This window comes from Anser anser (genome assembly GCF_964211835.1).
Source record: "Anser anser genome assembly, chromosome: 7".
Lineage (NCBI taxonomy): Eukaryota > Metazoa > Chordata > Aves > Anseriformes > Anatidae > Anser > Anser anser.
In genome coordinates, this window is record NC_139727.1 from 40,813,531 (window position 1) to 40,826,541 (window position 13,011).

Consider the following 13,011-nt stretch of genomic DNA (forward strand, 5'->3'; position numbering starts at 1 on the left):
CAGGCAAACTGACGTCTGTCCCCGGGTGCTTGCACCAAGTTTGCAGGTGTCCAGGTGAAGGTGGGCTGTGCTGGGGAGGACGGACGAGAGGAGCGACTTGGCGCTGCAGCTCTCTGGAGAACGGCTGCGCGGTAGATCCAGAGCTGCTCTGCATACGCTTTCCCACCCCCTCCCTGTCTCTTAATGATTTTCTTCCTCACAGCACTTGTTTCTGTTTTCTGCCGAGAAGTTCTGCTTGGCCCACAAGCAAAACTCAAATCCATGACATGGGAAGACAGATTTACCTCCCAGCCGTGCTGAAACAAATGGGGACTCTCTTTTAACTTTGCATCTGCTCGCCTTATTATTTCTATGATGTTCGTGTAGAGATAGCAGTAAATCTACTTTAGCAGTGACTCACTGTATCTATGAAGTTTATAAATCACTTAAGGAACAGCCCTATCCTGCATTATTAAAGATATGTTTTTATACTTTATTTCTGAGCCATGGATAAACTCCGGCAGGCAGCTATGAGCCATGCATCTCGTTTGTCCAATATAGGAGTTTCTGGTAAGCAAAGAAAAAAATGGTATTAAAATATCCTCTTGAGAAATGCTATGCAATATGAAGATGGAGTAGCAGATAACAGAGCCCACTAAAATATTTTCTTGATATGACCTTTGGAAGTAGGAGATAAAGTCACCGATGGGTGAATCCTACCCTCCCCTTTGCTGCTTCTCCCTTTAAAGTCACGGCAGAGATTCATGCACAAGGCTGCAAACTGCAGAGCAATCCCCCAAAGGAATCATCCAGACCTGCAGAGTCTCTTCAGCGGAAACCTTGCAAGCTTATTGATGCAGCATCGTCATAAAACTTAATTCAGCAGAAGTCAGAGGAAAAAAGAAATCCGTATCCCTTAAAGCACGCCGGTCTTTAGAGCGGATGAATGGTCACCGTCAGGAGCTGGGGCTGCGCGGGGGAGCGCAGGAGGCCCACCACAGGGCTGAGCCCAGCAGCAACGCGAGGGAGGGGAAGGGACCCGGCCACCTCCCCAGCACCGGGACTCATCCAGCCTCTTCTCTGCACAGCATCGGCACAAGGACCTGCCCCGGTGGCCAAGGCCCCGTGATCCCACGGGGCAGCGCGAGTGTGAACTGAGGCAGCTTTGGTGTGAGCTGCTCCCCAGCAGCTCTGCCGCTCTCCCTCGGCCCCGCAGAGAGCCCGGGCGCCAGGCCCGCGGTAATGTGCCGAGCGGTCTGTCTCTGCTTCCCGCCGATGACACACCTGAACGAGCGCGTCTGTTTTGCAAACACCAGCCCTCGTTATCGTGACAAGAACTGGAGAGCTGAGGAGAAAAAAATAAAAGAATCTGTTTCCACTTTGTGCTTTCAACACCATTTTGTGCAGCATCATGTTTCCTCTCTGCGCTCATTCACTCCGTCTCCCCAGCGCGGGTAACACAGCAAAAGGGAAAAAATCACTTTTGGCTGTCAGCAAGTGGCTATAAAACCACCAGAGCTGGCAGCGGCACAAAGGGCCAAGTTAATGCCTTTAAATTATCATTAGCTCGTGTTTACAGCGCGAATAGCCAGGCAGGCGCCCAGCCGACCTGCCCCACGAGCTGGCTCTGCAAGGGCAGCGAGTGCCACGAGCCGTGGCACAGAGCGAGCGGCGGTTATCGTGCCTGGGCTTCCCATGGCTGTGCCAGCAATGGTTAGCTGGGAACTCTGAAGACGTATGTTTTTTCTCCCATGATGGTGTTTAATGTGTCTCGTGCTATGGGGTTCGCTCAGGCTAAGAAATGAAACCACTGCTTGGATTTTAACTGTGTTGCATAGCACATAAATTAATCTTGTTACTCCATTTATTCAGTGTTACCTTAATTCTTCATCACTGCCGGCCCATTCTTCCATCCCATCCCTCATTCACCCATGACAGCAGAAGGAATCATTCCGTCTGCAACACGTAAGGACGGCTTCCAGCAGCAGCGCTTCGCGGCTCTGTCTTTGCCCATATGCCCAAAGACTTGTTCAAAAACTGAATTTTTGAGTAATTTATGACTGTTCTTACTGTGATACAGATGGCTTATTGATCCATTTAATCTAAGTACCTGTGGTTTTGCAGAGGAAAATACTACACTTTTCTGTGCTGCTCATTTACGTACTCTTTTCCTGGAGTGAGGATGTGCTTCCTATTATCTTAATTGACTGACTTTTAGCAAGTTTCGGTCTCACTAGAACAGAACCAATTTCGCAAAGCCCAGCCCACCGGAGAGGTGCTGTGCTCCAGGATGGGAAAAACCCCTGCAGATCCCAGCAGGGCTCTGAGGGTCCCACCCCAGCCGTGCCCACTTGTGCAGAGCCACCGGGGGGGAACTCGGGTGGCCGCTGGTGCCCCCACGTCCTGCCAGGAGAAACATCAAGTGGATGATGAAATAAACTCTCTGCTTCCCACTCAGTAACATAAAGGGAATGGCAAACGAGCCCCAGAAAGGCTCAGCAGCCGGTAAAACCACATTTCCACTGCTCCTTTGGCTGCTCTTTCAATGAGAAGATGGCACCTGATGAAGAGAAGCAGGCCGAGCTTTTTCCTACCTTCTCCTTCCCAGACCTCCAGCCTGGCCACGTTCAGACCAGTTGCACTCTTAGAGCGGTCCCAGAAGGGACTTCTGCAAAGACCAACTCCTCCTCCAGGACGTGCCGTCGCAGACAGGGTGCAGACATGACCTGTAAAAGCAATACTCCTCATATGCAAAGAGCAACTCAACAAGCTGTCACTCTCGGCAGTGCAAAGCCATTACCCTTTCACAAAGATTTAGAAGAAGATTCTGTTGAAAAGCACATAAATAAATGTCCACCTGCCAGGAAATAAGAGGGTTTGTACGGAGCTCACCAAAGAGAAAAAGCCAGCAAATTATTGTTTCAATATCTGGAGCGATTCTACGTGGCTCCTGGACACAGACAATACTTGTGAAAAATGCTTCCCCTCCCCCACTGCTTTTGTTCAGCTCGAAGTTTGTTCATCCTCCTCCTCTCGGGCCAGCTACTGCCGTCATCCACTTCCTTTGCTCAGCAGGGCTGACCTTGAAAGCCACCCAGAAGGACATCTCGTACACCACTCGGCTATTTGATTTCCAGGCAATGAAAGTGGGCAATGCTTTCATTAGGTACTCTCTACTCCAAGCGAAAGTCACGGTATTTACATATAAGTTGCCAGTCTCATTATCTCAGAGAATTTTCTCTCTCTACCACTGGAGCCAGCAGAGACGCTTCTGCTGCTGAAGACAGAGCAAAGTCCAAAGGAGATAGTCATGTGTCTTTTAATCTTCATTTTTTTCTAATTATGATGAATTGAAATGAACCTAAACCTCTGCTGTGCCACAAAGGAGAGCCTGCATTTTCAGAAGAGCTCTCTCTGTAATGAGGAGCAGAGGACAACCATCCATTTCTGTGAACAGAGTAAAACGAATCAAACCACATTAAAAGAAATACAAGAAGAAATGGAAGGCTGAGTCCTTTCTCAAGAACAATGCTGCTTTCACCTCTGAAGCACGGCGCCGGGTGCATCGGGGTGGTCGGACAACGAGAGCTGCACAGACGCCTGCTCAGGAAGGAAGCTGCACAGGACCGCACACAGGACCCCTGGGATGTGCCCCAGCACTTCTGTAACAGCACCTGACGCGTGCTACAGGTACCGCAGGGTCCTTATGACCTGGCAGCACTCAAGTGGCAGCTTTCTTGGGAGGTCTCCTTGGCGCAGTGCTTAGTCCACATCTCCACGGACTGTCTCCATTCCCCACCAGGGCCAGCTCCGGGCGGGCAGAGCTCTGCACCCAGGGCCCCAGGAGCTGGTGAAGGGGGGGGTCGGGGAGGGCAGGGACCAGAGGGGTGCCAGGGACTCGTGGGTGTCTGGGGAGCAGCGAGGAGCCAGGCGGGGGCTCGGCAGCTCTTCTGCTGCAGGCGGCCCCCCAGGGCAGCAGGCCTCACTGGCAGGAGGGGAGGCTTCCCATTGCTTCTTTGAGAAAGCAGAGCAGCGAAATTGCAGCGCTAGCATTAAAAAACAACCAAACCTGTCATTTCCCACTCAACAGGAACGTTACTCTGCAGATGCTACATGTAATGAAGGAACTGGTGCTGTTCTTACCCCAGCACAGCTTTCCCTTCACCTGGGAGCACTCCGTTGTGGTTTTCACATTCACGCTCTTTCAGCGCTGCACAGCCCCTGGCTGGCGTTAGGCAGGGCTGGGGGGAAGCCCCCGCTCCCCAGAGGGCCCTCGCCTGCACAGGGCCAGAGAGAAAATGGTTTTCCAGCTCCTCCCCGAGCCTCCAGAGGAAGAGCCACCCCTTTGGCGTCCTGCCCCTTCCTCCGCTGCGGTCTTCATTGACCTGTCCTGGTGCAAGCAGGGCTTTCCCAGCTGGCAACGCCGAGCATCCCATCAAACAGCCAAGGATAAAAACTTCATGCTCGGCAACTCCCAGAAGAGGGCCAGACTTCCCTTAAATTGCTCCTGATTTACACCAGCATCAGGAAAGAATCACACTTGGAACATTTACATCACAAGAATAAAAACAAAACACTATCCTTATTGTTGTTGTTGTTTGTTTGCTTTTAACCAGATAAGCATACTTTCAGGAAAGCTTAATCTGTTCTCAGGAGCTATTAACTTCTCTTTCTAATCATATGTGTCAAAAATAGCAATATTATCATCATCCTTGGCAGACAACAAAGGGAGAAAAAACCTCACAGAAGGAGGGAAAGGCAGCCATGGCGAGGGAGCACTTCAGAGATGTAGTGCAAGTTTCCTTTCCCAAAAGAATTCGCACCCCACTCACCTGAGCTGCTGCCCGGCAGCTCGGTACGGGCTCACGCTCAAACACCCTCACTGCAGAAACCAAGGGCTAACAAGCCAGCTCACAAATAGGTTCTCTCTATTAAGGAAAATCACCAGCAGTTGCTACATACAATGTGAGACTAATTTACTTTTCCTTAATTAATCATCTTCATTTCCTCCCTCTTTAGCCTTAACCAATGAGGTGTAAATTGCAGGGGCAGATGCATTTTCTGGGCTCAGTTCCAAACTAAATGTTCCTCAAAAAGTGAGGAGGCACTTAGCGAAGTATTTGGTGTCTCCCTGCCATCAGGCACATTCCGTTCACCTCCTTCTGGAGGCTTTGGCTGCGTTATTTCACCCACCTTCTTTCCAGTCTGGTAACGGCAGACTTTGCACCCTGAGCCAATATCCAAACCCTCCGTTTGGAGCTTTCCATTCTCTGTGTTTCAGTGTGCGCTCCTGCACTGAGGGATAACTCTCAGGGAAGGATAAAAGTCTTTTTGCCCATTCCCTGTATGTCAACAAGCTCTGAGCCCTTGTTTACAGAGCTGAGCTGTGGGCAAACACACTCTAATTCTGAGGCTACATTTGCAACCGAGATATCTGAGCACGCAAATTAGGAGGCTGCACATTTTCCCACACCATTACTACGGTAGTGTTCAATCACACAGATAAACTCTAGGTGCATAAAAATGTAGGCACAAGACTAAAAAAGTACCCCTAAATGAACCTTTTTAAATGCGTAACAGCTTGATCACTGACATGGATTTCTAATTAGCAAGCCTTGCACTGAGGAAAGTTCAAATATTTTCATTAATTGCAAAAAAATAGGTGCTGTAAAAGCTATAGAGTGGGGGAAATGTTTGGAGTCTGAGGATTTAAGAGAGGACCACCTTGCTAGAAACACCGTTACGTTCAGCACCACCGAACATAGCGTCATATATTTGAATTAAACAGGTATTAATCCACATCTGAAGGACTGGAGCTATCCAGTCAATTTTCAGACTGTAAATGTAGCTTTAGCTAATATAGTAAAAATAAAGCATTTCTCTTTCAACCATAACTCCGATGGTGAAACCTGTTACAAGCAGAGCTTTTTAGTAGCTCCCATACTGTAATTATTCATCAAACTGACAGAATAAAGATCCTTTTTATCCATCTTGTATTTCATCTGAAAACATTTAAGCTATTTGCAAGCAACAGCCTCACACACAATCTCAGGACATTGCTGATAATACCGGCCATAAATAAATACCGGCAATTCTGGCTGGAGGTGAAGACAGCGTCTCCTGCTTGTGCGATACATTATCCGCTATCCCTGTGTACGGGGTGGGTGTTAATATTAACTATTTCATCTTTTAAATGCATTCCCTGGCCTTGCAAACTGTACGGGTGGGATCCTCAAACCCTGCAATGTGCAGTTCTGCAGAGCCCCCTCCATCGGAGCCTGCAGCACGTCGGGGGCTGAGCCGAACGGGGCTGCGGGTGCAGGGCAGGACGCCGCCGCAGCGGGACGGGACGGGGACTGCTGCTACACACAGACCGAGCGCGGCGTGCTCCTTAGGGGATTAAACCATCCCCTGGGGAGCTCAGGTCCCCCATCGGCAGCAGAGAGGTGCTTGTCCTCCGTGTGCGGGCAGTAGCCTGGCCTTGCGCCTTGCTCTACCACAGCATCAGCAATGCATCAGTAACTAAGCAAGGCGTATATTGCTGGTTTGGGGCAGGGACCACGGAGCCCAGCACGGCACGAAGGAGTGCGTGGGGTCCCTGTCACGCTGGGACCCGCAGGAAGGGAGGCCCCAGGGTGGGCAGCAGGGTGGGCAGCCCAACAAAGAGAAGAAAACAAGCCAAGAGAAGAAAGCAAGCCAAGTCATTCGCTGTCTGGACTGCTTATTTCATGGGCTTGCACACCAACCCTTCTGCAATAAAATCACCCATCTCAGTAATTGTAAGATCAATTGAAAACAAGCAGAGGTTGCCACTTAAGACAAGCTTTATTTTTATTTACATTATAAAGGTAATTTTAATTTACTTTCACTTGGGTTTTAACGGTAGTGGCTTGGATGGTCTGTGGACAGATGCATATGTATTTTGTGGATATATGTTACAACCATTATAATTTTCATTCGCAAAAAGACTGATGAACTCTAAGCATTTTGATGTAAGGAGACCATGGCAGGCACTCAGAAAATATTCACATTTTCCTTGTTCACTTTGTAGAACCCACGTTAGTCAGCTTCACTCCCATGAGGCAACTCACACAAAGCACTATTTGGTAGCGTCAGCCTTCTCTTAAAAACTGTGCTACCTGTAGTTTTTTCAAGCAGCTGCAAATCCACTCTGTATGACAGTATGTCTGTTCTGCGGTCCACAACCTCTGAATTAACTTTTAGTATTTTTCAACTTACATGCACTATTAAAATCGTAACACACGCTTTCTATAAGAACCATTCTTTATTACCACAAGCATTATGTATTTTAAGAGGTAGTGAGACTATAGTGATAGATTTCCCTTGGCATGATTGTGAGTTGACTGTAGTGGTAGCGAATGCAGTTTATCTAATATTGGTGCCAAAAATTTCATTTTCGGAGTTGCTGTAGTAAGGTTTTAATATTGTAATGGAAATCCAGATATATTGCTATTAGACCAGCTTTAAGTGTTGGTCTTAAAATAAGCACAAAAATTCCTCAAGACAGCCCAGAACGGGTTTTGAATACCTGATAGAGCCTGGAGCTGGAGCTTCCCGCAGGAAAGCTGCCCGGGGTGGTGCAGATCGGTGCGTGGGGCGAGCGATTTTGTAGTGGGGGGCCGCAGGGGGGGCCTCTGTGAGCAGAGCCCAGCAGCTGCCCCATGGCAGAGCAGAGCCAGCCCCAGCCAGCTCTAAAAGGGACCTGCCGCTGGCCAGAGCCAAGCCAGGGAGCGATGCTGGGTGGGCCTCTGGGAGAGCAGAGTTAAGGAAGGGGAAAAAAAATGCTGTGCAACAGGAGCTGGGAGAGAGGGGTGAGAAAATGGGAGAGAAACAACCCCGTCTTTCAGTTTAGAGATAGGATGATGCACGGTATCCACCGGTCCAGCTTCCAGCAGCCAGGGGAAGCGCTCCCGGAGCAGCTTTATGTGGCTCCGCAGCAGTCCCACCCCAGGCCGGCACTGAAGGACGCCTTTCACCCAGACTCCATTAGTGACATCTGTACCAGACAGCTGGAGAATCTAAACAGATAATTACCTCAGCATGCACCACCGTGCATTTGTTATTAAGGTATTGATTAATTGTATTTAAGGAATACTGAATGACATTGAAAACTTCAATGCTGTACTAGCAGCAGTAACCAAAAATAAACTGTAAGCCCAACCAAATCATCCATATACCTGTTCTTAGCATGTATTGTGTAGCTCAAGTTGTAGAAATCACTTTATTTAAAAAAAAAAAAAAATGTTGTTTCAATATTGTGGTTTTCTAACACTGAATTAGAAGTGCTGGAACAGAAGTTTCATTTTCTGAGTCGGAGCATTCCTACGGTGCGCAGCCTCTTCATAACGTGTGCACTTACCGAGCCTGTGGTTCCCCTGCTGCATGCAGAGCCGGAGCTGTGCCAGCTGACACCGACGGAGGCAAACGCTGCTGCACCACACACCGAGGCCCATACTAATGCGAGCATGGGTTTTTCTTCCCTGCTTGCTCATGGGTCGCATGTAGCAGAGAGCACCGGTTAAAGGCATTGCCGCCGTTAGTTTGTATTCATCAGCCTCTCTTGTCTGTGCTGCAGACGAGCGAGAGGTGAAGGAGAAAGGAGAGCTGCCTCTCGCCGACCTGCCTTTCAGCTCCCGAGCCCTGAGCTCTGACCTGCCGCAGAATCACGGCTGCCCAGCAAAAACCTTTCCCCACCACCTCTGAAGAGGTGCCAACAGCTACACGGCAGCAAAAGCACCCGCAGCTTAACGCCCGGCCGCCTGCCCTCGCTCCGACAGCTCCTGCGGCCGAACAGATCGCTGCTGGATGGACGGATGGAAATCCCTTCGGCAGCTCTTTACCAGCCTTACGCTGAAGGCCGCTTATCTCAGAGTTAACTTACAACAAAATCACCGTAAACTGCGGTGTGCCAGGGATGAAGAAGGACATGAAAACAGGCGATGTCGGCAGCATGGGGGAAGTGGGAAGGAGGCAGGGGCTTTGGCTCACTCCTTGAGGGCAGTCGCTGGTAACGGGCTGGTAACAAAACATCGAACATTTAAGGGCTTTCAAATTGTTCTGGTTTTTGAATTATTACCGTGCCTGTGCTGAGCAACAGTTCTCTGAAAAAATGCCCTGTTCGGGGAAAGTTCTGCAGTGCGTTCTTCAAGGGATTTCATTATTCCTGAGCCACAAAGCTGGTAGTCGAGATGTAGTCATTTAAGGTATTAGAGTTTAAGAACACTTGTAACGTGGTTTTGCTTCGTGGCACACTGAATGCCATCTTAATATGTCATGTTCATTAACCCATTGCCAGTAATAATACCTCTGTCTCGATCCTCCTTCTAGGGTGAATTTGCTGAAATTCTTTCCAAAAAGACACTTATCTCTTGCTTCAAAACGGAATGCATAACCGTATCTATTCAAACAAAACCTTTGCAGGGATAAAATTTCATTCAAACCAGAGAGGGGGCAGGAATCAGGACGAGCAAAGACTTCAGTGTCATCTCGGGTGGAAGTCACTGGCGCAACAAGCGGGGCTGACCTCTCCCCTCCGGCGAGGCCAGGGCCCCGTGCAGGTCAGGCCAGCACCACGCACCCCGACCCCTGCGGCCCCCAGCACTGCCTCAGCACCCACCCCGCAGCAGGGAGCCATCGCAGCGGCATCGGCTGCAGGGGTGCAGTACCAGCGGGACCTGCCTGCGCTAACAATCAGGGTACCAGCTTCTCTGTTCTATTTTCCCGCCCTCCCTTCACCGTTCGCTGCTGTTATGAGTACACCAGAAGGAATAACGCATTATAAATGCAGGGCCTCGGGGGCCATTAGGAATCTCAAACATCTAAAACAAAGTGAATGAGTCCTTCAGAGCTCCTCTATAAATCGGCGTAGCACCATTAATGATTAAACTGCACCGTGGCCTAAATAAATCATAAGATCATAATTCATTTAAATACTGCTTGTCACATATCAAACTCGGCCAACATTCTGCAGGCTTTGGATAATCAACCAGACAGGAGCGGCCTTTCAGGTGCAAATAAATGACGCTATGGGAACGTCGTTAAACCAGCACCATCCTCCAGCAAGCAGTGCATCACGGCCACTTGGACCAGGCAGGTCTGCGCTGCCACTAGAGATGGCAAAGCCTGGCATTACTGGGCGAGGAGATGAAAAGCAAGCACTTGTCAGTGTAATTGTTGTGTTTATTAGGAGATGGCCAGCCTGCAGCGTGCTGGGTGTGTTGGTAATAAGTACAGTCACTGTGCTCCCTGCACGGACTGACACGCCTGCTGGTTTATCCACCTGGCTGTGTAGATGTGTTCTACTTTTTTGCCTAAAATGAACATATTCATACAGTGACCCTCTTCTGTCTTACACCAGAGGAGGAATGCACGCCACGCAGCAGTGAAACGTGCAGCGAAGGGTGGATGGGACGGAGCTGGCCCTGAGCCCCAGCTGCCAGACCGGGGGCTGGAGGCAAACGCACATGCAAACGCCTGCGGAGGCAGCGCCTGTGTAGAAACACAGCAGTTCGTGGCCTGGCATCAGCAGCTCAAAACAAATCGTTTAAGATTCAAAAGCAGCTTAGTTCGTGGCTCTCCACAGTGCCCAATATTTGCCTTGTGCAGGGAGATGCTTTCAAATGCAATTCAGAGCAGCAAAAAAAAAAAGGCAAGTTCCTGAAATCAACAAAAGAGGCAGTTCTCATAGCAATTTACCATCAAGAGAGAAAGCATGAAATAGCAGAAAATCGTGAGGCAGACTCTTCTCATGAAATTTTCAGCTCAAGAGGTTCAGAGCAAGTGGATAACTATGTGAAATTTGTGGGCCTGGTATGAAAAAAATTAAAGCTTTGGGAAGGAGCCAGTGGAAATATTCCTGCAACGCTGCTCCTTGCTGAGGCGCGCTCACTCACGGGTTGCGGGCACCCCAGGAGGCTGGCGGGGACGGGGCTGCTGCAAGCCCTGGGCCGAAGGCTCCCCCCTCTTCTTGCACAGGCATCAGCCCTGAGGGTCTCACCAATTTGACAGACATCAGGGAAGAATTCCTTATTTAAAGCATGAGCATAACTTCAGAGAATTAAAAGGTAACTTTTATAGACTAGAAATAAGAGGGAAGAAATCTGAAGTGTAATTAAACATCAGGGGTAAAACCTGGCTGTGGTTTGTTCCAGACGGAATCCAAAGACTGAAAAGCGATCCAAAGACTGAAAACCGACAATGTTTAGAGTGATTTAAACCATTTTTTTTCATTAATAACCTAGAGAGGAGGTAGCAAAAGTGTGGTTCTGCGATTACTGCTGTTCACGTTTGGAGCTGACGCAGAGACTGAAGCAGGAGCAAACAGGCAGGAACGCACTCAGGGCCCCACACAGCCCGGCCTGGGTCGCCTACAGGGCTGCTCCTGAAGCACACAAAGCACGAGGTGAATACGCCTGGTTGCATAAACCATGTACGTTAGTAACAACTACAGGCAGCACCTGCAGGATGGCAACTCACGAGTGGAGACAAGAAGTCCTACAGAGAGCTGGGCTCTGGGCAGCACCGGCGCGGCTGCCGCGGTTGGTATGCTTGGTGGGAAGGCTCCGCACGCCCCCCGCCTCCCTCCTGCCTGGGCACTTTGACCTGCACACATTCCAGACACACACAAAGAAAAGAAAAAAAAACCTGAAAATTTCCAATTATAAAGGACAATCTCCTGTCGGGAAGAGAACAGTAAGCACAGTGAATAATTTAAAAGCTTTAGGGATACAAAGATTCACTATATTTCCCGGAGCTTTGATTAATGGTTAAAAATAGAATATACGGACAGAATTAAGTTGTAAAAGATTCCCCCAAATATTCATTTGTATGCAGCTAATGTATTTTGAAAAGTTTTCTTTGTATGAAACAACCTGCCTGTCTCATTTTTCCTATTAAAATAGATTGATCATAATTCATTTTTGAATAAACTCATTTTGAATTAATTTCAGAATTCAGGACAAAAATTGGAAAACCAGCAGGGTTGCTGCATTTTTAAATCTTACACGTTAGAAATGGAAGTTTGTTAGCCATAAGAGGCTCTTCTTGTGGATTTGGCCTCACAAAAGCCCCACCATAGCACTGAATTTGCCACTGAGCAAAGGCAGGTCAGCATAGAGGGCACCGAATGGAGCCACCATCAACAGAACAAGAACAGTCACATATAGGGACTTGAGCACCTTAAACTCTAAGTTTAGGCAAAACCAAAACCACGACCTCTATTTAAATCTATTACGCAGCTAAAGGCGTCTACAAAAATTGTCAATTTCTCTTTTTTCAGAGCTTTCATGTTATGAGCTACCGATCTGCTTTCAGTTGTGCAGTATTTTTCCAAACAAACCAGCTCTGAACACTTCAGTGTGTTTTCTCACTAGCAATGCTCTGTTTATATCCAATATCAGTCTTCAACAACGGGTTCTTGTCAACGCTTTTGTCAGATACAAATAATCTGTAACATGCAATTAAATTTCCATGGCTGCATATGCAGGGACTGTCAGATCCTGTCCGAACGTTGCTTTTTAGCCACGCAGGTACAACTGCAGCTGACCGAGCAGAGGACCCCACAGGGGTCGGTAGGGGCACGTCTCACACCTGAGCCAGCCCAGCCCACACCACGGGGCTCAGACCCTGCAGGTGCACAGCCCCTTCCTCAGCGTGTCAGCAGCACAGTGGCCCAGTGGTGCTAACGAAAAACAAGCTCGTCTCACTTCAGGTGTGTGGACATCACTGACGTATCCTTAAAGGCACTACGACGTGAAATACAAAAACGCTTTTTGTGTAGTTTTGCATTTGTTGTTTGTCTGACTTGATTAGGAACTAGGTATGAGGGTAATTGGAAAAAGTCCTCTCGATAAGTAACCCCATTTTTTGTTGAAAGGTTAAAAAATGGCCAGACTGCAAAATCCCATCGCGTTCTGCTTAACCCAGCAGAAAAACCAAACATGGCAAAAAAAAGCTGCAGGCAGAAGAGACCGGCAGGCATCTGTGAAAAACAGGAGCTCAGGCGAGCAGTAA

General features: G+C 48.7%; 1 long non-coding RNA gene across 1 annotated transcript; it reads right to left on the bottom strand.

Annotated features, from left to right (window-relative positions):
* Positions 1 to 116: 116 nt before the first annotated feature.
* On the bottom strand, positions 117 to 4,983 carry LOC310902368. The gene is made up of 3 exons (XR_014586687.1): positions 4,812 to 4,983; positions 2,574 to 2,705; positions 117 to 1,324 (listed from the first exon to the last, which is right to left on the bottom strand). It is a non-coding gene; the product is annotated as an uncharacterized lncRNA (long non-coding RNA).
* Between the last annotated feature and the right edge of the window lie 8,028 nt (positions 4,984 to 13,011).